The sequence below is a fragment of the Somniosus microcephalus genome, chromosome 16, assembly GCF_052327205.1.
Source record: "Somniosus microcephalus isolate GS21.2 chromosome 16, FLI_Smic_1.0, whole genome shotgun sequence".
Lineage (NCBI taxonomy): Eukaryota > Metazoa > Chordata > Chondrichthyes > Squaliformes > Somniosidae > Somniosus > Somniosus microcephalus.
The window spans coordinates 40,565,772-40,593,223 of record NC_141002.1 but is presented as its reverse complement, the minus strand read 5'-3'; the positions used below and the strand labels follow the sequence as shown (position 1 = coordinate 40,593,223).

General features: G+C 41.1%; 2 long non-coding RNA genes across 10 annotated transcripts in view; one reads left to right on the top strand and one right to left on the bottom strand.

Moving 5' to 3' along the window:
- The window catches only part of LOC147106096 (uncharacterized), a 50,139-nt gene extending 35,945 nt beyond the window's left edge, over nt 1-14,194 (bottom strand). Inside the window, exons 1-2 of one of the 3 annotated variants that reach the window (XR_015081345.1) lie at nt 14,041-14,194; nt 12,608-12,814 (exon numbers count right to left, since the gene is read on the bottom strand). This is a non-coding gene — a long non-coding RNA (uncharacterized LOC147106096). Of the gene's footprint in view, nt 1-12,607; nt 12,815-13,186; nt 13,274-13,299; nt 13,404-14,040 lie in introns of those variants that run through there. The other 2 variants (XR_015081344.1, XR_015081346.1) reach the window with 2 other exon arrangements.
- LOC147106095 (uncharacterized) overlaps nt 1-27,452 on the top strand; it is a 36,476-nt gene that overhangs the window by 555 nt on the left and 8,469 nt on the right. Inside the window, exons 1-6 of one of the 7 annotated variants that reach the window (XR_015081351.1) lie at nt 3,490-4,816; nt 4,899-5,047; nt 5,564-13,386; nt 20,479-20,595; nt 21,438-21,507; nt 24,111-24,256. This is a non-coding gene — a long non-coding RNA (uncharacterized LOC147106095). Of the gene's footprint in view, nt 1-433; nt 532-3,489; nt 4,817-4,898; nt 13,387-20,478; nt 20,596-21,437; nt 21,532-24,110; nt 24,257-27,452 lie in introns of those variants that run through there. The other 6 variants (XR_015081353.1, XR_015081347.1, XR_015081348.1 and 3 more) reach the window with 6 other exon arrangements.

Genomic DNA, 27,452 nt, shown 5'->3' with positions numbered 1-27,452 from the left:
AATAAAGACTTAGTGACTAGGGATGTCTTTACTATTTTTTCCGTAAGATTAATTCCTTCCCAGAAAATCTAACATTAACTTCCCCAGAAAATATATTAATTTCCCAAATTTAATGACATTTCTAATATTGTGAGTTTCCTGATATTCTCACAGAGAATGTCTTGTTTTGACAGTTTAATGTCTGTCAACAAAAGGTCATACAGGTTTAAAGTCTTTGGGGTGGAAATTCTTTTCGGCCCGGTTTCAGGCCAGAAATAGGCAGCACGCTAGGATCACACGCCAGAAGCTGAAGGCTCGAGGCTCATCAGCCTATTGCCAGTGAGCTGCGGACATCAATCGGGCGTTCAGAGGCAGCTCGCCAGTTCCACGAGGACGAAGTTAGGTCAGCTGCCTGGGGGTGGGGCGGGGGGAGGCAATCGGGAGGGAAGGAAGCGGTCGGGAGGGGGCCGAACGAGGGCCGGCACTGGTCTTCAGGACTGCTGTGGTGCCGGGGGGAGCAGGAGTGGTCCTCCTAGCTCCACATTGATATAAGTATTTTTTTTTAATTACCTTTTTGGTGGCAGCCTTCGGGACCGCTGGTTAGGCCACATGTAGGCATGTTTATCATGAACACAGCAGGCCCAGCACAGGCTGTGTTCAGGGCAGCCTAATTTTGTGCAGGGGGTCTAAAACAGGCATTAGGCCCCTTATTTGCATATGCAAAGCAACTAATGCCTGTTTCAGGGGTGGGTCCTGGATGCCTGTACTGGAGCCTTTACCAATATGGCAGGTGGCACACTTCTGGCACAGAATGTGCACGCACGTGCCGCCCACCATATTGGATCATTAGGCGCCTGTTTTACGCTTGTAAAATGAGCACAGTGCCAATTAATTTCTAAGACTTTTTATATTATAATTCTTCCTTATATTTTAGTAGATTATAAAGACATGATCTAACAGCAATACCAAAGGCAGTGTCTGCAGACATTAGGGATGATACTGTACCAATGGTTGATACAGTGTGTAGTTTAGCTATGTGCCAGAATAACATCTGGCTTGGTAAAATCTTATCAATATACATGTTTTCCTGTACATTGTTGTCCTAATAAAATTACCGGAGAATGAATATACAGTTAGAGCCTGACTACCATGGTGTCATAAAGTGCTTTTATAATTCTTACTCAAAATGTTGGTTTTACAGGTCAGTTATAACACTCAGTGAAGTGATTTCAGCATTAAATTGATGCAGACTGTGTAATGTAACTTGTGCTTAAAATCACCTGAGGTGCACTTAGTCAACAACTGTAAGAGCACCTCCAGGGGTTTGTGTTAGGCTACTGTTTTACTGTCACTTTTGCTCCATAGTATAATTCAAGAGTTAAACCAGTGATTTGACACCGGAGTACATTACGGCCAGAATCAACCCCTCTGCTGTTTGGAGGCTGTAGTAGAACTTCAGCCTCCCTGAGTTCAGCTGCAGAATCCAGTGCTTTTACTGCAAACTTATTTTAGCCACTCCACTTTTCATCTTATTTTAGTAAGTTTATTGCATGCATGGATGTTCATGTGCACATGCATCATTCTGCTGAAACCAATGTTAAGTACATGTCCAGAAAGGCAGCAGTGGCTTTCCATGTCCAACAAATGTACCTGAGCAGAGAGATATTATAATTATGGTCTATTGCACAACATTCTTAGATTGGTGTGCCTAATATAACTGCACTCCGATACTGAATGGGCTTCCTGGTGGCTGCTGTATAACTGAAGCTGATGCAAAGTCAAATTTAAAACTTAGTTCTCTTCAACAATTTTCCTTCCCATTGCTCCCAGCTTTCCTGCTGTTAGCTCCTGAAGATATTCATTGCTTCACTACATCTGGCACCTCACCCAAGTGGCCAATATATATACGTGAGCCTTGACAGTGACTTTTAACAGACTATTCAACCTGAAGGGCATCACAGCTGAACCAGATCCTGTCCTCATCTGACTCCACACACGCACAGCTGGGATTGCTATCGAGAGCGAATGCTCTGGCCAAAACTTTCCTTTTTTAGTCCAAGGTTACTGAGGCCAATTATAGCTCCACACTGGCTGGGATCTGTTAACTCAGCGCAGACCGAACCTGGAACATTCCTGGTCTGTGTAACTCAGATACATGCTGAGCCACGAGAATTTGAAAATGTGTAAAACATTTTCAAATTCAAATTGAACTTTTTACACTTTATTTTTAATAATGGCAGGGTAGTGAAAATCAGGAACTTGCTCCCCCAAAAGGCTGTGGATGCTGGGTCAATTGAAATCTTTCAAGAATAAGATTGGTAAGATTTTTGTTAGGTAAGGGTCTCAAGGGATATGGAACAAAGCTGGGTGAATGGAGTTAAGATACAGATCAGCCAGAATCTAATTGAATGGCAGAACAGACTTGAGGGGCTGAATGGCCTATTCCCATTCCTATGTTTCTACGTTCCTATCTAGATATCAGTGGATGGGGCTCGACATATGTGTGCAAGCATTCATGCAGCGTGCTGTTATCCCAAGCTGATGAGTAATGTAGGTGTTTGCAGTAACTTGGGTCTGTCATTCTGCATTGTATTCTACAAATACCAATATGACATGTAGAATGACAAAGTTCTTAGAGTTCTAATTCCTTCTCCTTGTGCCTCTCTATAGACATTCTTGCAGCAACTGGTACAAATAGTTTAATTCCAAATTTAAACTTTTTTAGTTCCATTGAGAGGGTAAAGGAGTTTTTGAATTTTGAATTTGAAGTGCATTTTTTTTATAATCATGCCAGTATTTGTGTTATGATTTGACTTTGCCTTATGCCATATAATCAACTGCAGTGATGACCCCACAATATACAAATGCATTGTGCAATTTGTTGCACCAGAATAAAACCCTGCAATGTTCCTTTTTCTTGTGATTTGCCATTTTTGTAAGCCATTAATACAATCTGAGCCATTTTATAAGATGAAAAATGCCTGCGTTTCTGTTATAAATTACTTCACTTGCATAATCCTTTAAACTTTTATATATATGGTAATTAATTTTTGTACCTCACGGTGAAGTATCATTAATAAAGAAATTCCCAACACAAGGAACAGAAAAGAAACAGGCAGGCAATAAGCCTCCAGTTGCTGCTGTTGAAAACTATCTTGCTGCAACAGAAAAAAATCCTCTAAATTGTGCTTAACTTCGTCGGTCCAAGTTATCAGAAAATGGAATGATTCAACACAGATTTACTGAACATTTTTTTTCAAGGTAGTTTTCTTTGCCAAAGAGCACAGACCTTTTTTCAGGGTGCGGTCTTTTAGTAATTTTTAATATAATTGGAGCAAAGATTACTTTTATAGATTATTAATCTGATTTGCCAAACAGCCAATACCACCAGCTCCTTTTCAACATGTACTTCAGGTTAGGGACCTGACCAGCTTTTGCGTTTTCCCAATCTTATGGGCAGTTAGTTATACTGTATGTCTCACACCAGTGTAATTAGGTTTTCACATTGCATCAACACAAGATGAGCAGTGTAACTACAGTTTAACTCTGTCAGACTTGTGTCCATTCGGTGGTTTTTTTAGGGGTGACGGACTACGGGCCGAATGTCTTCCTTCTATGTTGTATCATTCGATGATTCCAAGTGGGTTCACGCTGCTTCAGCTTCGCGCCTGTTGCAGTCTTGAAACCAGCATGAAGTTGAGGTTTAAACATTTAATGTTAAGGATGGTTGGTTAGAGTTCCTGAATTTAAGGCCCTCAAATTACACAGTGGCACATTAATGTACGAGGGTTTAATTCGCTCATTTGAAATACCATTTTTCGTTATTTTAGTGGACACGTTAACTTGTTTAAAGGAAATGAGTTAGCACCTTGCTAATATCGTGGAGAGAGGAATGTAAGACAAATTCGTTAAGCGTCCCACAATGTGACTTCAGAGCCTAAGTTTCTAATAATAGAGAAGAACTGACATATACGAATAGGACAGTTTCACTAGCAGTTGGGAGCCACTGAAGAGCGCTCGGAGCCGGGTGTGTTGAAGTACACACACCAAGCTCTGCTTTCCCAGATTGGACAGTGAGCGTGTGAAGGGCAGCGACATTGTGGCAGCTTCAACAAATAGAGGTTTAATAACACAAGGTGTGACTGCACCATTAATATAACCTGTTCGATGTTACTATCCAATTGATGTTAACTCCCCTGCTGTGTTGGTGATGTCGGATCACATGACCTGGTGGACCAGGGCAGATTGGGGATTTTTAACTTTAATCACTCGGATTCAATACCTGAACTGAAAGCCGGCAGGATTTCAAAAACTGCATGGAAGATTTACTTTTAATAGTTTAAAACAAGGTTTTCTAAGATTAAACTCGAAAATAAAGCTGAGGCTGTGAGAAGGGTTGGGGTCAATATAAACCCTTTGCCTTTAACAATACTAATTGAGATCGACAGCCTTGTCTTTTTATTTTTTAATAAATCGCCACCTTGTCAGCCGCTGTGCCACAACTGCCCCTCCCCAGGCGAAAAACTGGCGGGGCACTGGGGCGATGGCGCCTGCTGAGAGTGAGCTGCTGAGAGTGAGCCTGTCAGCCGCCTTGTGTGCACCTTGCAGGGAGTGACAGCCACTCCCAGACTGCCCGGGCCATCATTTACTGCAAGAAAACCGAATCACAGAATAAAACCGCCACCCTGTCACCATTTGTGGATCGCTTCATACTCTTCGCACAAACTCGTCAATGAAAACCTACAGATCCACCAGTTTAAAACAATGCCAAACAAGTGGGAATTCTGCATTCAGCTCCCCGTTTTACCCAAGGATGTTCGGTGATCGCCCCTTAATTGTGAGCGCATAAATCAGATTCGTTTAAATTCACGAGAACTGGTTACTTCTTTTGTTGATTTGTGTATTTATTTATTCCTCAGTGGAATATGAACCCTAAGACTTCCAGACAGGGTACAAGCTGCTGTCACCTCGGCCGTGGGTCTGCCGCTAAGGAACCGCTTCTTCTCTACAAATCCTCGGGGACAGGCGACGCTGAGAATCTGTACCTAGTGACGTCGCGGTTCAGGAGGTAATGTGGTTACCATCGCCGGCACAACACGGGTTTACCCCATTTGTTACAGCGGCCACTCTCGGTGTTCCAGCCTGACTCCCAGACCCTGGGCTGCAGTCTGCACATCGTGTCCGTTTCTCCACTCCTTTAACACTGTACAACAATGCAACTTTAGAAAAGTCCTATCTGCCATTTTAAAGGGATAGTCAATTGGAAAATGCAAAATAATTTCCATAATTATTTCATTTGAATAGATGTGTTTCATTTGTTTAAAAAAAACAACTATAGTAATCTGAAGGCGAGGCAGAGAAACTCGGAGAAGGACAGTATTTTTCGAAGTTCTAGTTTATGTTGGAAATCCAAGGGCAGAGTCCCTCTATACATGCGGGCAGCAAGGGCTTATTAACTACTGCCACACAACTCCGCAGTAAAAGCCTGCTTCTGTCTTTTAAAGTTGGTAGAACCCGTTGACAGAATATCCTTTAAATATTGAGTTCAGCCGGTTTTAGTTGCTTCTTTAATATTCGCGTGCAGCATCAAGAACAACCGGGATGGCTGCATTGACTTGAATTCTACAGCTGGAACTGAGAGACTGACTCTGGGATTTGCTGCCCCGCTCTCCTCCACATCTACCCCGAGATACCCTATATAGGCGGTTAAAAGTTTCATTTCACCCAACATCGGACACGGATTCTACCCCCACAGGCCAAAGCCCGCTTCAAACATTCTGCACAACGCTCTTATATTGTTTAACATAAAATATACATTCTTATATTGTGAATTGAAATTGTTCCTATTCTGCAACTCTCTCTGCTGCTGAAGGTTACATAAGGCTTTGAACGTTCTTTGTGTATGGCTTTCAATGCACTCTTCAGACAGAATTTGAGCTTTGAACAAAATAGTTTCAGGCGACTGTATCCAGACTTCTCCGTGGAAGTGCAGAGAGCCAGCCCAGCTCCTGGTCCAGTTGTACGGGGCATCGGTTATGCGGTGCACCTTTCACATTTGTAAATTTCAGTGTGAGCCCCATTCTTTACGTGGGCGGTTTGTATCTCTCTGTGTCTGGCTGGGTCGTTAATATTGTGCGATTAAGCGGCAGAAAGAGACTTGACTGCCCAATTTCTGGGGTGTCACGATATGCGAGTGGCGACTCGTCTCTTTGCTCTCCGCCGTGGTGACCATCCAGGTTTCGTCAGCAAATTGTTTACATTTTATGCGCAAATTAATGTTTTTTCAAACAAATTCTAGGAATATTATTGAAATACAATTTAAATAATCCAACAATCCCGCGGCGCCCCTTCACTCTTAATCCATAGCATCATTTTATATAAGAGGAGTAAGGTGAAATATGGTTATTTGCGTTTTATCGAAATGACAGAAAATGAAATGAAGGGATTCCCCTGAATCCTGCAATTACTTGAAATGTTTGGACAGTGCCGACGCTGCCGCTTGTGCTGTCCAAACATTGACATTTTACCAGCTGGGAGAGGAGCCCTGAGCATGCGTGTCCAGATCTAAGACTGGGCGCTGCAGTATAAATGCTGCATTATAGCACAGAATAGATCCACAATCAAATCAAATGGGGGAATCAAATATTACAGGTCTGGAATCCTCCATAACCAAATGAGTATTACTTGAGAAACCTGTTTTGGCACAAAAGATCCCATTTGTACAGACAGAAAAAAAATGCACTATATTAAAATGTACTTCATTGATCAACATTGATCAAGATGGATGTGTGTGCATAGATTTGCCTGCATAGTCAAATGTGTGTACATTTCACCGTACAGCGTGCAGATAGATTTTGCTGCAGAGTTGAATGAATGTATACATTTGCCTACACAACTGTGTGTTGATGTAAAAATTTGCCTATGCAGTTAAGTGTCTGAGTTGCCTGCATAGATTAATTTTTGCCCGTGAGTATTTATTTTCTTGTATAGTTGAATGTCTATAGATTTGTCTATACAGATAAGCGTGTGTGCAGAAATATGCAGTTGAGTAGATATATGTATGCATGAATAAATTTGCCTGTAGTCCTGTGTGTGCACACAGTGCCTGTACAATGTATGTGCATGAGATCCATGTAGAGTTGAGTGTGCATACATTTGCCTGTACAGTAGTGTGTGAATATTAAAATCTATAATGTTTATATTTCCATTTGCCTTTACTGTGTTTGTACAGTGTGCTTATTTGCATATAGATCAACAATGTGAATGTCAGGTTATCAAAACTTGATATCCATTTATCTCCGCACTGTTTCTCTACAGTGTAATAACTGTTTCTATTTTCCTCTACAATGTGTATGTGAAATTCTATGTAGTGCGCATTTGCTGAACATGTATCTGTGATTCTATTTTTTGAATAGTGTGTATGTGGAATCCCAGTTTCACCAAGGATTTGTCCATAGTCTGTTTTTGCATAAATTGAATGCATTTAAACTGTATAGAGAAATTAATAGACTGTATCAGGAGATCCATATAGTATAAAGAATACCACTTATTGATTTTACAAAAAATAACTCACAAGCAGATACATAAAATATCTGCCCATTTCATTATGTTGACTGTATGTGCTACTCTCTAAACTGTGTGATTTTCTAGTGTGTATATGCTACACTATAGTATAGATTTCACTGTACAGTATGTGTTACTTTTAGCTATCTAGATTTCACTGTACAGTATGTATAAGCTACTTTTACAGGATGGGTTTCATTGTTCAGTTGTATGTAGTATTCTGTGCTGTATGTATTTCACTGCAGTGTATATGTGCTTCTTTGTACTGTATAGATTTTCGCTATACATAGAAACATAGAAGATAGGAGCAGGAGTAGGCCATTCGGCCCCTCGAGCCTGCTCCACCATTTAATGAGATCATGGCTGATCATCCAAATTCAGTACCCGGTCCCTGCTTTTTGCCCATATCCCTTGATCCCTTTAGCCTTAAGAAATATATCCAACTCCTTCTTGAATATATTTAATGAATTGGCCTCAACTGCCTTTTGTGGTAGAGAATTTCACAGGTTCACCACTCTCTGGGTGAAGAAATTCCTCCTCATCTCAGTCCTAAATGGCTTACCCTTTATCTTTAGACTGTAACCCCTGGTTCTGGACTCCCCCCGCCATCGGGAACATCCTTCCTGCATCTAGTCTGTCTAGTCCTGTTAGAATTTTATAAGTTTCAATGAGATCCCCTCTTATTCTTCTAAACTCCAGCGAATATAAGTCCAATCGACCCAATCTCTTCTCATACGTCATTCCTGCCATCCCAGGTATCAGTCTGGTGAATCTTCGCTGCACTCACTCCATGGCAAGAACATCCTTCCTCAGATAAGGCGACCAAAACTGAACACAATACTCAAGGTGTGGTCTCACCAAGGCCCTGTACAACTGCAGCAAGACATCCTTGCTCCTGTACTCGAATCCTCTCGCTATGAAGGCCAACATACTATTTGCCTTCTTAACCGCCTGCTGCACCTGCATGCTTACCTTCAGCGACTGGTGCACAAGGACACCCAGGTCTCGTTGCACTTCCCCTTCTCCCAATCTATTGCTGTTCGGGTAATAATCTGCCTTCCTGTTTTTGCCACCAAAGTGGATAACCTCGCATTTATTCACATTATACTGCATCTGCCATGCATCTGCCCAATCACCCAACCTGTCCAAATCATACTGGAGTTTCTCGGCATCCTCCTCACAGCACACACACCCACCCAGCTTTGTGTCATCTGCAAACTTGGAGATATTACATTTGGTTCCCTCGTCTAGATCATTAATATATATTGTGAATAGCTGGGGTCCTAGCACCGATCCCTGTGGTACCCCATTAGTCACTGCCTGCCACTCAGAAAAAGACCCATTTATTCCAACTCTTTGCTTCCTGTCTGCCAACCAGTTCACTATCCAAGTCAGTACCTTACCCCCAATCCCATGTTCTTTAACTTTACACGCTAATCTCTTATGCGGGACCTTATCGAAAGCCTTCTGAAAGTCCAAACACACCACATCCACTGGCTCTCCCTTATCTATTCTACCAGTTACATCCTCAAAAAATTCCAGTAGATTAGTCAAGCACGATTTATCTTTTGTAAATCCATGTTGACTTTGTCCAATCCTGTCACTGTTTTCCAACTGCTATTACATCTTTTATAATGGACTCTAGCATTTTCCCCACTAACAATGTCAGGCTTACCGGTCTATAATTCCCCGTTTTCTCTCTACCACCTTTTTTAAATAGTGGGGTTACATTAGCTACCCTCAAATCCATAGGAACTGTGCCAGACTGTATAGAATTTTGGAAGATGACCAGCAATGCATCTACTATTTCTAGGGCCACTTCCTTAAGTACCCTAGGATGTAGATTATCAGGCCCTGGGGATTTATCGGCCTTCAATCCCGTCAATTTCCCTAACACCATTTCCCTACAAATACTGATTTCATTCAATTCCTCCCTCTCTTTAGACCCTATGTTCCCCGACATCTCTGGGAGGTTATTTGTGTCCTCCTTTGTGAAGACCATGGTTATATGGGTCCAGATCAGAACAGTCCAGCTTTCCTTCCCTTTTAAGATTGTATTGCCTCTGTGGCAAAGTGTGTTGGGAGAATGATGGACACATGCTAGATACAACAATAGATAATATATTAAAATATCTTATGTTTGCGCACACCTCCTGTCAACTTTTTCCAATATAAATTTCTATGTTCACATTTATTATAGAAGCTACTTTTGTAATCTTGTCACACTATAATTACAGCCTCCCACCAGTGGAGGCACAGCAGCACCACTACAGGCAGGAAGTGTAATTACAGCATAGGTGTTTTTCTGTAGTGTAGGCTGAGGCACAACTGCACCACCAAGTGTAAGTGTAATTACAGTGTGACCAGTTTACATTGGCAGTTTCCATTAAACATTGATAGTGGAAAAAGTTCATAGATGTGCACACAGGTGTAACATTTTCAATATATTATAGATAGATTTTAAAATTCGTATCTGGATTGTACATTCTATTGGAAATTGCCATGTAAACATTTCTTTATGGAGATTCGCATATTGAAATGTATACATTTACCTGTTATATTTCCCTGTGATGCCAGTAGGTGGCGCTCTAACAGGTGTTTCAATATTAATTTTATGCCATAACTCCCTGTTACACTACCATATGGTGCTATATTATTGTTTTCACAAAAATCGCTCAAAATGCTTCCTGAAAATTTTTCCCCCATCATTATTTCTCAGTAACTGGAATTTCTAATGTTCAAGATAAGGCTTTGAAATGCATATTTCACAGTAACATACTGAAATGTATCAACTGAATTATCTTTTGTGTCTTTTAATGCATGCATTAAAGTTTTTACTTGAAGGCATAAGCCTCTCCCAAAGGGGTGGGATTGGACTTTATTTTTTTGCTCAGAGCTGTGATTCTGTCAGCTGCATGCACACTGTGCAGTCTGAGCATGTGCAGTGTACCCAATTTCCCAGGATGCATCAGCACTGTTTTGTCAGGGGAACTGCTAGAATATTTGACAGTTTTATTTAAAGAAAAGTTAGAGGGCAGACTTTAAAAGCTTTATTCAGATAACGTTTGTTTTGGTTGTGATTTGGGGTACAAGTGATGGTGAAATGGAGTGAGTGATTCATGTATGAGAGGAGTGGAATAGTGCCATGTTAACAGGTGTTCGGGTTGAAGTTTTCTGTTAATAACAAAGAGAGAAAACGTGATATAACAACAGAAGACGCTGGAAAAACTCAGCAGGCCAGGCAACATCCGTGGAGAGAGAAATAGAGCCTGCTGAGTTTTTCCAGCGTCTTCTGTTGATATTTCGGATTTCCAGCATCCGCAGTATTTTGCTATCGTATTAGAGAAAACTTGATGTTTATCGAGGTGATTTGAATGGCCTGGCCACTAAAGGGCTGCAAAGTGAGAATGAATGATCATTGGGAGACAAATATAAGGCTGTGTAGTAGGATGAGGCAGGATGTAACAGAAACAGGTCAGAGGGCATGGGACTTGAGGACTGCACCATAGGAGAGGCATTGGTGGGGCTAATGCAGGCAGGGAGTTAGCATAGGAAATAAGAGTAAGGAAGGTATGGTGATGAAATTGTTTGGTCTGGAGTTATCTACAGAGTTACCAACCCCCCCCGCGCTCCGCCCGAGATATCTGTGCTCCTCTAATTCTTCCCTCTTGAGCATCCCTGATTATAATTGCTCAACCATTGGTTGCTGTGCCTTCAGTTGCCTGGGCCCTAAGCTCTGGAATTCCCTCCCTAAACCTCTCCGCCCCTCTACCTCTTTTCTCCTTTAAGACACTCCTTAAAACCTACCTCTTTGACCAAGCTTTTGGTCATTTGCCCTAATTTCTCCTTATGTGGTTCGGTATCAAATTTTTTGTTTTATAACGCTCCTGTGAAGCGCCTTGGTGCCTTTTACTACATTAAATGCACTATATAAATACACGGTTTTGTTGGGAGTGCAATATTATGGAGTATGAAACGCAGAGAAACAAAAAGGAGTATTTTAAATTTAATGCAATTTGTGCTACATTTTAAAAGGAAAAGAAAAGCTATAAAGAGTTGACAGAAACTCTGGTTACGGTTGAGCTACAAGAGAACGGGATGGGGTGGATACCGAGAAAGTGGCAGTGTTTCTGAAGGATGTCGCACTGTGTGATGGTAACTGCCGTTTTTTTATATGTCCCTGTGAAGGGATTGCAACTCCATTCGTCTAAGTGTCTGTGTAAATGTGCAATAATTACAACCCCTCCCTCCTGTATATGCATCTACATGCCATTAAAAAGTTACAAACAACACCCGCCCCCCCGCACAGGGCGCTTCTCGCTCGCGCACGCACTCAGTTTGCTGGAAGAGCCCGCGCGCGTTCTTTCGCGCTGCCGCTCCGATTGGCTGGCAGCGAACCAGGCACCTTACGTTATTTCCGCTTCCGCTTCCCAGGTGAGTGAGAAAGGCACAAAGAAGCAGCTTGAAGCTACAAAATGGCGGCGCGTTCACCCAGCCGTCCTTCCCGAGAAGAAAAAAAAGCGCAGCAGGGCCCCCGCTTCTGAAATGCTCGCCTCCAACAGCAGTTTTAAACTAACGAAACGGGAAGCATTTGTCTCGGGTTCCTCGGAGATCTGTCCGAGTTCACTGCTCCTTAACTTACTCCTGTCAGCTTTCCTCCCCTCCCCCACCTACAAAACAAGTCTGCAGAGCCACAAAAAGTCAAGTTCAAGTTTGACGGCAGATTTAAATAAATTAACATAAACCCCAGAGCATTTTTTTTTATTATACCTCTCGTGTGAAGGGAGAGATTTAAACAATTTAAAAAGTAGGATACGGAAAGCATTCTGTAAGCGGTTTAAGAATTTATTTAATTCTGCGATTAGAATATTTAAAAGGTGAATCAAAGTTACTCATTTTTTTGGAAGTAATTTATATTTTATGCATTTATTTCTTGAGCACTTTTTTTGACTGAGGCTAATAAATAATAGGAAAAGTCAAGTTTAAAGCCGACAGATTCAGCAGTTAGGAGGGGAAAAATCTTAACATTGAATTAAGTCCAACTTCAAACGACTCAGTAACTTACGGTTGCGTAACATGAACTTCTGAAGATAACTACTGTTAACATGGCCACTTTCAGACATTTTTCACTTTCTCTTGCAAGAGTAAAGTAGATTTTTTAGACATTCATGATTTTTAAAACTTTTTTTTCTGATGGTTCCTCACTCTCCTTCACGCCGCCATTTTCAACAGTTATGATTTTTTTTAAGTTCAAGTACATCGCTGGTAGATTCTACAAAAAAGGACATATTAAGTGAAACTTACATTTTCGTTCTCCATACGAGAAAATGCGATACTTTTTAAAAGAACGAATCTTTACACTAAACACATTAAACGACCTTTTTCTTCCACTATAACTCGAAAGCAATTTAAGCCAACAAATGAATTTCTGCCGATGCAAATAAGAATCATGCCAACCACAAAATAACGAAAATTGAAAAAAATGACTGCGAAGTGTTATTTTGTTTCCATTTTATCACAAGCACAAGTGTGTGTGTGTGTGTGAAGTACTTCACTTCGGAACAAGGGAAGAAAAGTTACATGCAAAGGGAAGCCGTAAATCGTGATTTAATATTGTTACTTAATAATTAAAGTTAAAAATCACATTGTATCGGTGACGGAAGCCGAGATGAACCATTGCGAAGTGACGAGAAGCCGGCAAGTGTCCGTCTGCTCTTTGCTTTTATTTGTGACACCAAGCTAAACATAAACACTTACTGCATCAAACGGTACAACACCAAGGAGTGCGTGGACTTGTTTTAAAATCAAATCTCGATTTCTCTTTGTTGTTGATTTCTACAAACGGTAAGGCGATATAATCCTGGCATGGTTTGAGAGATGTAGTGCTGTATCTGGTTTTAAAAGCTGATTTGCTCCAAAATCTATCGCAACAGTATTTTTCTCTCAGTAAGGTAGATAAGCATATACCACAATGGTTCCGTTTTCATTTTTTTTACCAAGTGATACGAAAAGCTTATGTTCGTAATTTTTCGTGTTTATACCAATTGTGAGAACATACACGGATATAAATTGGAGAAATCTTTTAGAGGCTTTTTTTTAACTGTTTTGACTAATACATGTAAATTGGGGAGATGAGTCTATAGTCACAATTAATACATGAACAGTTGATTCGTATAGAAATCTGTTAGAATATAAAGATGAATGGAGGGCACATATTGATGCAGAATATGATTGGGGAGATTATACTGACAATCTTTTTGAAAATTAATACTATTTGTACCATCTGTGATTCCAATTGAGATTTTAAAACTGCCATAATTGTTATGTGTAGTTACAATCTGTAATTTATTTTAGTTTTTGAAAAAGTGAGGCAGTGCAAAGTATTTTTTAATTTAGTGTTGTCATTTCAAATAAAGTTTGCTTTCTTTATTTTATGTATAGAAACAATAATCAATATTGCAATATGTTAATAGACCAATATATTTTGGTAAATCTTACCAATAAGTCCACAAATATAAAATTCTGAGAGTGTGCAATGAAATAACTGACCAAAGAACTTTTTTTAAAAAACCTTTGTCCCTTCTGAGTCTTTCTCTTTTTCTAAAAAAAAACCTGGTTTACTCCCTCTCGCTGTCTTCATTCTTCCCCACTACCCCTTACTTTTGAAAGAGTGTAACAGTTTAGGTCATATAATTCTCCCTATCTACTATCAGTGCTGCGCAATGCAGATTGACAGGGGCTGCCTTCAATGGGTGGGATAGATTCACTGTATTAAAAAAAAACTGGCCCTTCAGATGGACCGTTCATCTACTGAGAGTTCCAACTGAACCAAGATCTGCTGAAATGTGCTTGCTGAAATTGTCTTACTAATCTGTACCCAAATGTGGATTGAGGCTGGGTGTAAACATAAACTCACTGGATAGGAGGCCAATCTTTGTTAGATCCACGCACTGCTGTACTTATCACAGGGAAGTCTATAATCAATGTAAATTGACCTCTTGTTTATTGGATTGGGAGTGGTAATAACTAGCATTGCATAAGAAATAATAGTGCAAAACTCATCTTAATAGGATACAGTTTAAAAAAATCTGTATCAGAAAGTGATTGAAATTCATTTCTTGGTCGAAGGGACTTAAAGGATCCATAGAAAAACAAATGTATATTGTCAGAATTTTAGACAAGTTTTTGATCTTTAGGATGGGGACGTTGTTTCCATCTTTGCATTTTACATGATTGTACTGGCATTACCATTATATGTTTGTTTGTGTGTGCCTATGCGAGTGAAACAAATTACTGACTCTTTTATTTTTCAAAAGTCCAAAATTGTTAAATTGAAGACATAAAATAGTTAAATATTTTCTGAGCTTTGAATTATTCTGCCAAATCAAAAACATTTTGAAGGCCAGTTTAATCTACTTTTTTAACACCTGAATTATTTTTAACCATCTGATTTATGAGGGCTGCAGTAAACCACTACAGCATGTTCAAACAATAAAATAGTACACTCCTATTTAAACTGATATTCTATTTTTTGATGCAGTTAGGGATAAAAATGGATAAAAGTTTTTCCATGGGTTAACTTTTAACTCTAGCAAACTGAGAGTTAAGATGGATTTTTACGACCATTTGACTGCTTCATGGTCATTTCTTTACTGATATCAGCTTTTTATTTACAGAGTTTTTAAAAAACTGAATTCAAATTCTCAAAATGCCATGCTGGGAGTGAACAAGCTCTTTGGATTATTAGTTTACTAGCTGGGGGGGCCCGGCGTTGCCAGGGCAGTTTAGAGGGCCGCGCGGCTGACGGCCGGCCGCTGCCGCTCCCCCACTCTGTGTCTCGGGCCGAGCGGTTGTGAGGCCCGGCCTGAGTGACCCCAACTCACCTTCCGCTCCGGCGGCCCCACTCGCTGTTGAGGAAAAGCAGGGGAAAAAATGGCGGCGACGTTTCGGGAGGCTGCAGGATTAGGTCCCGCCCATGATGCACCGATTGGTCAACCATCAGGTCACTGAACTGTAGGATTGGTCAACCATCACGTCACTCAACGCTAATGAGCGGTAGGATTGGTCAACCGCTAATGAGTGGATTTTTGAACATTTTTTGTATACTGTCCGAACAATTTTTGTCTGACCAAAAAGTAAATACGCCTATGACACTCCCCTGATCATCAGCTTTCTTTTGATATAACATATGTGTAGGTATGCTCTATAACTTTTGAGTGTATAGCGGACAGACAAACCAACTGCTTTATATATATATATATATATATATATATATATATATATATATAGATGCCTCTGGATTACTAGTTCAATAACACTTTCTCACCTCATGGTCTCTCTGAGCTCATCTTGTCCATGAGACTGACATCCTGACCCCATTCCCACTAACCTGCCGATGACCCAACTTCCCTTCGTGGCCTCCATGCCAGCTGACGTTGTTACTGGTTCCCTCTCCTCAGTTACTGCCCTTCTCCCTTTCAAAGCTCAAAACTACAGTCATTATTCCCCTCCTCAAAAAAAACACCCTTGACCCCTTTGTCCTTGTACCCCATCTCCAATCTGCTTGTCACCAAAGTTCTTGAACGTGTTGTTACCTCCCAGATCCGTGCCCATCTTTTGCGCAACTCCATGTTTGAATCAGGTTTCTATTCCTGCCACAGCACTGAAACAGACCTAATGAAAGTCAGAAGCAACACCCATGTGACCGTGGTGTATTATCCCTCCTTGTCCTTCTTGACCACACCATCCTCCTCCAACGCCTCCTGTTTTTCAGCTCAGTGGGACTCACCTCATTTGAGTCCACTATTATCTATCTGATTGTAGCCAGAGCGTGTCTAGCAGTGCCTTCTTTTCTTGCCTCTGCACTGTTAGCTCCGGAATTTACCAATGATTTATCCTTGGTTACTTCCTCTTATTCATCTGCATGCTGTCCTTTGGCGACATCATCCGCAGACATGGGTCACCGCTCAAGATACCCAGTTCTACCTCTCCACCACTAATCTTGTCCCATCCACTGTTTGTTTGACATCCAGTCATGGATGAGCTGCAGTTTCCTCCAGTTAAACACTGGGAAGACTGAAGTCATCGTCTTTGGCCCTGGCAATAAACACCATACCCTTGCAACTGATTCCATCCCCTCCCCAGCCGTTGTCTTAGGCTGCAATATCAGCATCTTATTTGACCCTTACCTAAGTTAATGATCCCATATCCTCTCCATCACAAAGACTGCCCACTTCCATAACATCGTCCACCTTTGCCCCGCCTCAGCCCATCTGCTGCTGAAACCCTCCCCATGCCACTGTCACCTCCAGACTTGACTATTCCAGTGCTCTCCAGGCCAGCCTCCATCCACCACCCTCCAAAAAGTTCAACTCATCCAAATCTCTACTGCCCATATCCTATCCCATACCAAGTCCAACTCAACCATCACCCCTGTAACAAACAGGGTGGATAAAGGGGAACCAGTGGCTGTAGTGTATTTGGACTTCCAAAAGGCATTTGACAAGGTTCCACACAAAAGATTACTGATCAAGATAGGAAATCACGGGATTGGGGGTAATATACTGGCATGGGTGGAAGATTGGCTATCTAACAGAAAACAAAGAGTTGGGATAAATGGTTCATTCTCGGGCTGGCAATCAGTAACTAGTGGTGTTCCACAGGGGTCAGTGCTGGGACCCCAACTCTTTACAATCTATATTAACGATTTGGAGGAAGGGACCGAGTGCAACATATCCAAGTTTGCCGATGATACAAAGATGGGAGAGAAAGCAGTGAGTGAGGAGGACATAAAAAACCTGCAAAAGGACATAGACAGGCTAAGTGAGTGGGCAGAGATTTGGCAGATGCAATATAATGTTGGAAAGTGTGAGGTTATGCACTTTGGCAGAAAAAATCAAAGAGCAAGTTATTATCTAAATGGAGAGAAACTGCAAAGTGCTACAGTACAAAGGGATCTGGGGGTCCTGGTGCATGAAACACAAAAAGTTAGTATGCAGGTGCAGCAGGTGATCAGGAAGGCCAATGGAATCTTGGCTTTTATTGCAAGGGGGATGGAGTATAAAAACAAGGAAGTCTTGCTGCAGTTATACAGGGTATTGGTGAGGCCACACCTGGAATACTGCATGCAGTTTTGGTTTCCATATTTAAGAAAAGATATACTTGCTCTCGAGGTGGTTCAGAGAAGGTTCACTTGGTTGATTCCGGAGATGAGGGGGTTGACATATGAGGAAAGGTTGAGTAGGTTGGGACTCTACTCATTGGAGTTCAGAAGAATGAGAGGCGATCTTATCGAAACATATAAGATTGTGAGGGGGCTTGATCAGGTGGATGCGGTGAGGATGTTTCCACTGATGGGTGAGACTAGAACTAGGGGGCATAATCTTAGAATAAGGATCTGCCCTTTCAAAACTGAGATGAGGAGAAACTTCTTCACTCAGAGGGTAGTAAATCTATGGAATTTGCTACCCCAGAGAGTTGTGGAAGCTGCAACATTAAATACATTTAAAATGGAGATAGACAGTTTCCTAGCAGATAAGGGAATTAGGGGTTATGGGGAGAGGGCAGGGAAGTGGACGTGAGTCTAGATTCGGATCAGCCATGATCCTATTGAATGGTGGAGCAGGCCCGAGGGGCCGTATGGCCTACTCCTGCTCCTACTTCTTATGTTCTGTCCTTGCTGACCTATATTGGCTCCCGGTCCCCCCATATTTAAATCCCTTCATGACCTTGTCTCTCCCTATCTCTTTAACCCCCTCCAGCCCTACAACCTCCCAGAACTCTCAATTCCTTTAACTCTGGCCTCTTGTGCATATCCCCCGCATTTACCCCAACATTGGCGGTTGAGCTTTCACCTGCAGAGGCCCCCACCCTGGAATTCCCTCATTATATCTTTCTGCTTCACTCTCCTCCTTTAATGCCCTTCTTAAAACCCACCTCCTAATATCTTCTTTGTCTCAGCGTCCATTTTTGTCTGATAATGCTTTTGTTAAGTTCCTTGGGATATTTTTTCTTAAGGGCACTATATAAATGTAAGTGGTTGTTCACGTTATTTAGCATCTGCCACCCAGCCTCTCAAAAGTTTGGGCTTAAAAATCCATATTTAGATCCAGAGCTATAACTCGGTTAGCTTTAAGCCAATGAGTCTGAGCAAGTGCAGTATTCCCCATCATGCATCATTATGATTCTGTCAATGTGAATTGCAGATTATCTCAATTGGGAGGGCATATCTTCTCATGGTATAACTTTTTTTGAATTTCTTATTCTTTCTTTCTATTTGAAAATAAGCTGCAAAATGACTCCTTTAGGTAAAGTTTCATATGTTATTAGCTGTTTAATTTTTGATTTAGAGGGGATAGCGGCAGTCAGAGACAGTGAGTCAGAGGGGTCAATTTTCATATTCAGCATTCATCGGGTGGTGTGCGGAGTGATCAGAATGCCAGCCCGATGTTGCCAGCAAGAGGCCCAATTCATTTTGATGGTTCAGCCTCTTTTGGATTCTATTGGCATTCTACTTGTACATTTCCAGTGCTGAAAAGCAGCTCATCGTTTTGGGAACGTGGGAAAGCTGATGGGGCATCCACACAGCAATGGGTTAAAGGGGATGGCTAGGCCAATCGGGGAGGAGGGGGGTTGACAGAAAGCATTAATAAAGGTGTCAGAGTGGGATTATGAGCAAGGAGCAGGGAGAGCAATTATAGTAAAGCTGAAGCCACAAAACTGCCAAATACCTTAATTGTTCATTTTGGCAGATTGCTCCCGGAAATCCTTTTAGGTGACGTTGGTCCTAGTTGCTTCTTGTTCTGTATAGTGTTTGCGTCTAGTACTCAGTGGGCACCATGTTGAACACCACCCAAATGGCATTGTGGTTCTAATGATGTCATAGGACCCCAATTTGCATGCTCAAATGAGTTTCCTGCCTGCTTCTGGTGACTGCCTAAATTGAGGCCCACGAAAATGGCAGCTGAAAAATGGGGTGGTAGAGAGACCGAAATAAATTTGATTTTGTAAACTCCTCCGGCAAATACAAAGGCTTCAATTACCATCAGCTGTATTTTTTTAAGTTAGATAGCATTCCAATTAATCAAGGGTGTGCTAGCTATTTATCTAGCTCCAGTTTGTAAGGAAGCTTTTTATGAGCAAAATGTCCTGTTCTCCAGTACCTATTACTCCCCTATTCCCATGTTCCTCAATGCTGGTTGCCCAGCTCTAACTATTCACTTCCCCCAAGTGCCCACTGACCACCCTTCATACTGCTTACTTATCCTCTCAACTGCCCTCCCGTTACTCACTACCCTTATACCATCTTCCCCAAATATTAACTACTCAACAGTTTCAAATTACCCCCAAATGTTCACTAGCCAGCAACCTGAAATCGCACCGATTTATGACCACACCACCCCAAGTACTTGCGATCCTAATCCTGCTAAATATTACCCAATACCCACAGTCCATTTCAATGCATTGCCCCTTCACTACTAATTCATCTACCTATAGTACCCTCTACCCTCACTAGTTTCAACTCCAATCGCTCATTACCGTCCCCACGACTGCCCACTTCCCTAGACTCCTTAAGTACTCCCACGCTCCTTACAAGCCAACTCCTCCCAAACAACATTATCTCATTCACTGTGAGCAATGCCATAGAAGATTAATTTCCTTGTAAAATGGTGCCCTCCAACTTTGTGTGAGCAACACCATGGAACATCCATTATATAGAGAAAAGTATTGCATCTAGTGTGTCTGTTACATTTCAGACCTTTTTATACAATACAAACATATATAACAACCTAACAATCTTAAAAAAAACAGTAATTTCCTGCTGGTTTTCTGATTTTGTGACAACCCAGCCAATCCCCAAGGAGAGGCGCATTCTAAATAAAAATATATTTACCAAAAGGAATTAGCCTCTGATTTACTTAAGATGTGCCTATTTAGACCCGCAGGGAGTACACTTTGGCCTTAAAGAGACAGCCAGATGAAACACAGCTGTTACCTAGAAGCTAAACGTCACAACTGCTCCAGACTACCCATGTGCAACACTACAGAGATTAGGTACTATTATATTAAATGTTTTCCACATAACACCTGTTGCACTTTAAATACGTCTGCCGTATATAACAACAACAACTTGTATTTATATAACGCCTTTAACATAGCAAAACATCCCAAGGCGCTTCACAGGAGTATTATAAAAAAAAAACTCATCATTTTTCAATTTGGCTCAAAATTACCAGCAGCCAATCAAAACGCAGTAACAATTATTTCATTGTCCTTGAATGTATATCAAGTTTTCTTCGCAAAATCCCAGGTCTGCTTGTTACCTCCAATCTCTTTTTCTATGTATAACTGTTACGAATCGGGTCTGCCAAAGGTAACTGCTCCGGTTCAGTGGCATCAGTCACTCCTATAAGCAATCTGACTTTTACATTTATCAGAGTTGATACGTACTGTTCTATTTCAATTTACAGAATGGTGTAACCCTGGGACGTATCAATAGCATCTCTTTATAATCTCAACTTGATATCAATGTCCTTCATGCAGATGCTTCTTCAGTCTCTCTGAAGGCAGACTGAGCAAACACTTGGTGAGACAAGGCCTGACACGAATCGATAAGTTGCTTTAGTTCACAGTAAGGTGAACGTACATAATGGCAGTTATGATTGGGCTCGATTCAAACAGCACAAGTTATCTTCACATAGTAATACAAAATAAAGAACATGACACATGTCCCTGTATCATTGGGTCATCCTATTTGATATAAACAAGATAAGTTTTGACTATTCCCGCACTCCAGCCTTCTCACAGTTGCTGATGACTCTCGCAGCATTCTGTTACAAAAACCTCTTCTTGACTGGCTGCCTCTGTGTGTTTTATCTCTTACTGTTCACACTCAGAAAGGGAAGGACTGCCAGACCTTCTGCCAAGCGCCTGGGACCAGCGACTCGCCAACCCAATTGGTGTGAGGTATTTATTGATTACTGTGATAAGGTAATAAATTGTTTATTATTTACAGTATATGATAAATAAACATCAAAACTAGCTTATTAGCAACTTTACATATTGTCTCAGCCCCCTTTAATTTACATGAATACACTATGCTTTAAAAAACCTTTTCTAAATCTATTCTGTGGAAAAATGGTCTAAAGACTCCGAAAAGTGACAACAACATTTATTGAATGTACACTATGTCCTGCAATTTACTGTAAGTAATGCCACAGTAGAGCCACTAGTGATTTATAATTAATACATTAAATTCACAAGCTACTTTGTCTCAGACTGTGCGATAGATGTTAGAACACTAAAATCTGGACTTTAGCTAAGGAATTTGTGGAATGTCATCTTGATTATTGATCAACATTTTCATGCAATTTAAAAAAAATTGGATAACATGGCAACATTCCAAGGAATTTCGGATAAAAGTTTTGGTACTATAACAATAGTTTACTGTGCCAGCCAAGCATTAAATTATTTAATCTGTTGAAGACTGTTTAATATTGAACTTTCACACTTAATCTTGCTGGCACAAAGTTATTTAATATGGAAATTATCTTCTGTACATTTAGAGGAAGGTTGTTCTGTGTGCAATAATAAGACAGTTTTAGGACTGTTTGAATAACTCAGAGTAATGTTTACCAGGGCTAGTCTATAATGAATGAACCATTAAACTGATTTTCATTTACAGTTGTAAATGTGGGATTTGGTTGATTTCCTGCATTGTGACCCACTGCCAGTCATCTTTTGTTCTTTCCAGTTCTTAATAAACTGTAGTCAATGCAGAGAACTGCAGTGGGTCAAACACTGTCTTGGACCTGATTCAAATCTAGCCCATACAGATGGGATGAAAATTTCCCCAGTCTGCTAGTTGTAAGGGCCCAATGTGAAATGAGTTTGAGCATTCTCAATCAGTTCCTCGTGGACATGGACCTACAGCAGAAAACTGTCCTGAATTCAGCACTGTTTCAGTCTGTCAGAGAAGTCACAGGATGGCTAGTGTGGGAAATGGAAAAAATGTCCCAGTGCATTAGGGGATGCTTTATTAAGGTTGGGGCAGAGTAGATCATTCTGCATCTAACTGTACTATATCTGATCTGTGAGTACTTGATGCTGACACTGGGTACTTAAATAGGAAGAGTTCTGTCCCTCAACACTATTATCCTTCACCTTGATGAGAAAAAACTGGGTGTTGAAAATCTTTGGGCCTTCCATGCACTCCTGCTGTTATTTTGGCAGGAGTGTGCTGGAAGGGCCATGTTAGGCTGGAACCTGGATACACTGGGTTGCAGCATTATGGGGATTTTTCAGGGCCTTGTAAAGGGCAGATCATCTGTTTGCCCAAACAAAGGTAGCAGCGTAGGAGGGGGCAGTGTCGGGAGCAGGGACTCTTAAAGCTTTCTGAGTCCACATCCTCCAAAAGGTTTGCTGGATTATTGGTGGTCAGCATGCCAAGTGAAATCACCAGTTGGTGGTTTTGGGGCCACTCTGGGATGAAGTGAGACAACCCCCCACTGACCCCTGAAAGCCAGCTAACATCAGCAACAAAGGTTCCCAGTGGTCACATGTTGGCATTAATGCTAGGAAGTGGTCACTGCAGATTTTTGGCTCACTGTAGTGAACATTGACTACTTTTTTCTGCCCCCAAGATTTTGTCAATGCTGCTCCTAAGTCGGTTACTAAGCACTAATTTGGAGCGGCCCAGGAAACCTTGCTGCTGATTTCACTTCTTGTTAAGTGTCGGCTTGACTTGGTTATTGCACTCTCGGCTCTGTGTTAGAAGGTCCAGGACTTGAGCACGTAAGCTTGGCTGACACTTCAGTGCTGTACTGAGGGAGTCCTTCATTTTCAAAGGTGCCATTTTTTGAATGAATGTTAAACTGAAGCCCTATCAGTCTGTTCAGGAGGATGTAAAATTTGAAGAAGAGCAGAAAGGTTCTCCCAGTGTCTTGCCCAGCATTGAACCTGAAAACAGCATCACACAATACAGATTGTCCAGTCATTTATCTCATTGCTGTCTGTGGGACCTAACTCTGTGCAAATTGGCTGCCTACATAGCAACAGAGCCTACACTTCAAAAGTAATTCATTGACTGTGAAATGCTTTGAGATGTCCTGAGGACATGAGAGGTGTGATATAAATTAAAGTTTTTTTTCTCTTTGGTTTGGGAGGTGGGTGATGGGAGAAGAGGTTTGGGTGTGAGCCTAGTCTCTACTCTGGATTATCACCATGACAGCACAGCAGAGATCCAGAACTTGTTAAGTGCGAAAATTCTCATGATCGATCTGTAGCCGACTAGTACGTCCTACAGAACCTGGGTGTGCCAACGAGTTACCCCACAGAACTGCAAGATGACAAATGTTTTTAGTGGGCTCAAAGAAGACATGGCTCTTTATATGACAGTCTAGAATTGAAAGCAACTTTAGATTTAAGAAGAACACTATGCATAAAAGAAAATGGCTTTAACAAAACAAAGAATAATGTCTGAAGGAGGGAAGGGTGCCCTGAAAGCCCAGTGTGCTGTACCACTAAGTGATTGGGCACTGGCTCATGTCTGTGTTTTGTTCCACCATCAGAGGAACTCAAATGAAGATCAACGATCTCTACAAGGAGGAAGAGTTTTACCAGGCTGCTCTCTGGTCTTCCAACAGATGATTACAAAATAACAGTGTTAGAGCTTGTGGCAGAGTCATCTTGTTACTTGGAGAATGGTACATGCAAGGTGGGGAACAAAGAAACTTCTAAAGGGAAGATAAAGCATGAAATGCAAGATTTAAAAAAAAAAGTGATACTGCAACAAACAGATTTTAACTTTTTAAACCACAGTATTGTAGATCTTGAATAATTGCTATTTAATATACTTCACTTTATTATTCTGGTTACAATGACCTTGGATTAATATCTGCCTGGGCATCATGTCCTTGATGTTGATCCTCATTTAGTCTAACATGGAATATAAATCAAAGCTATTAAAATCTATACATACAACGACTACACAGTTATAGAACTGATTGTTTCTCCATTTCCCCCAGATTATGTTTGTGTTGCCAGTTTACAGTTTGTGTGTGTGCACATGCGCAATGGGTGCATTATGCACAGTAGGTGAGAGGTTAATAAAACTGATAGCAACATAGGATTTGTAATTACATGGCATTATGCGACTGGTTAATATAGTTATACAAGTTATTTTCTCCAGTTCCAAATTGCTGGAAAAATATATATCTAATATTAAAAATCTTACATAAGGTGCGCACTTCCTGTTCACAAACCTTACTTGCTGTTGTCACGATTTTTGGTCGCACTTTTGTGTCAACATTTTCCCATTGTAAATTCCTATGCCCCACATTTCCCATCCAATTTTGCTGCAATGTAATTAAAGGCTCTGGCCACTAGGTTGGCTGTAATGGGCCAGAAATTCGGGTCCCCACGGGTGAGTACACGCTGGGTACTCACGCGTAGGCCCAACGAAAGTGCCGGTTTCGTGCATGCATGGGAAACCGGAACTTCCGTTTCCTTAAAGGAAGGGGTTCACAGGTCGAACACGTGCACCGGAGAGGCAGCGCGTACGCCTGGAACTTCCATTTTTTTCCCAGATTTCTCCAGGAGGGTAAGTCTCCAGGAGCTACGCTTTTAAAAAGCAGTCGCAAGGCCTACTTTTAACAAAGTAAGTGGTGAATTAAGTAAAATTAAAACATTTTTTCCAGAGGTTTATTATTTTTAAATACTTTAAAGAAAGGTAAGTTTATTTTTAGCCCTGCTAAAAACTGTAATTAATTTTTTCAAAAATTTGAATTATTGTTTAAAATTATTTTATGTAATTTATAGTTATTTTAAAAATGTGATTAAAAAATTTTTTATTTGAAGTTTTAGTTATGTTTTGGGGCTGAACTTCTGGGCCATTATCTTTTTCTCCACAAATTGCTCAAAATACTTTTTTTTTTTAAATGGAGTGCTTTTTTTCTCAATAACTTACATTTCTAATATCTAAAGTAAGATTTTAGACAAAATTTAAAAAATTACATATTTCACAATAACATGATTAAATATACCCACTGAATTGTCTTTTAATACCTATGTTAACATTCTATTGCAGGGCCTCAGTCATGCCTCAAAAGCCTGGCTTATGACTGGAATTTTTTTTTACCTCACAGCAGTTTGAGCGCGCTTTCAACCATATCTCTGCATCCTGAATTTATGCAGTTTGCAGAATTTCTGGGCATGTAGTCTGGAAGTACAGATTGTGTCAGCTTATCCTGTGAGGAGTTGAGAGTTTCTTTGCTTTTTCCAAAAAGACTTTGAAAGAAGCTGGAGATAGAATTCTCAATGCTTTATTTTGGGGAAATTATGATATTTAAAAAATGTTGTTTTCTCTTATGAGCTGTTCAGACAGGCAACGTCCATGAAAGACAGCAACTGTGAACGGAACTGCCTATGATTGTGGTTTCTTTGTTGATGGTTAATAAAGGATACAAAGTGATTTTTATACAGTACAGATTGCTGTTTATTGCTGCTGAAAATTCAGTAAAAACATTTCTGTCTTCTGAATCATTTTGAGCCTTAAGGGAATTTTTGGAAATTGTGTAAATAATGAACCTTTGAGGATTTTATGATATTTGTGTTTGTTTATGGAAATCTATGTTTATTAAGGACTGTAAGTCAACAAACTCACTAATAATGCACTAAATTTTCTGCTCATGTGCTACTGGCAATGCTGGCCGTGCATATCAGGAAATTGTGCAATGCTAGCCTGTCAATTTCCATCCATTCATTGTAAGATCCAGAAAATCCATGTTTAAGTGCTGAAGACAGGAAAATAAAGACAAAGACTGGCTATGTTGAAAGTGGTAGTGGTGAAGGGGTAGCAAAGGGGCTGCTGATGGGTTGGGAGACAAGGCTATGCAAGAACAGAGTGGGAGTGGATTGAGGCCTGAAATGGGCAAATTACAGTTTGGGTCTAATTCTCTCAACTCTCCCCCCCCCCCCACCCCACCCGTAGCCACAAGGCTGTTAGACGCTGCTGGTCCCCAATAGCAGTGGCGGAGCTAGGCTTGGCTGACTGGGTTGGGGGGGGGGGGGTGTGGTCAAAGATTTGGTGACATTGCAGGAAGGGGACTGAGCTGGGAACTGGGGATTGTGGACTAAAGGCCAAGTTGGGAACTACACAGACTTACAGGCTGAACATGGGGGCCGAAGACTCATGACAGACGTTCCTGGGAGTAAAATGAAGGTGGTCCTCCAAAGCTGCGTTGGTCGACTTCAAAATGATTGGGGGTGTCATAATCCCCCCCACTGTCTCCAGCAGTGCCCAATACTGCAAGACTTCCCCCCCCCCCCCCCCACCATTGCTTCAAAAAACCCTCCTCAGCCCTACTGACTCTCATAAGCCCTCTCCCTAGTCTTGCCAGATTCCAGAACCCCCTCTCGGAGCTAACAAATCCCTATGCAGCATTTCCCATGCTCTCTATTTCCAGAAACACACAATTCTTATAAAATGTACTTCTTGCAAGCAATGCCACTGGAGTTCTGCTAGTGTATGCAGCTGTGTGTATGTGTGGGGTGTTATAGAAATATTAGCGCAGGAAGAAGACAGTTGGCCCTTCTTGCCTTCACTGAATTTAGGCCCATTTCCAGGGCTGAATTTCAGTTAGTCCAATTTTCTTACCACCTTCCAAACACTTTTATATTCTTCGGCCCAGAATTTCCTGAATTGGACTTACACAGAAATTACACCCTGGTGCTACCAGACTTTGAGCACTCCCTTCCCAGTGTCCCCAGGATCCCTATCCCAGGACCTGATGCAGAATTCCTAGAACCCCCCTCTCCATTGTATTAGAGACCCTTCCACCACCCCCACCCCCCAGTTGCTCACCGAACGTGAGACCATTTAAAATTTAATATTTTTTTAAAAAACACAAAGG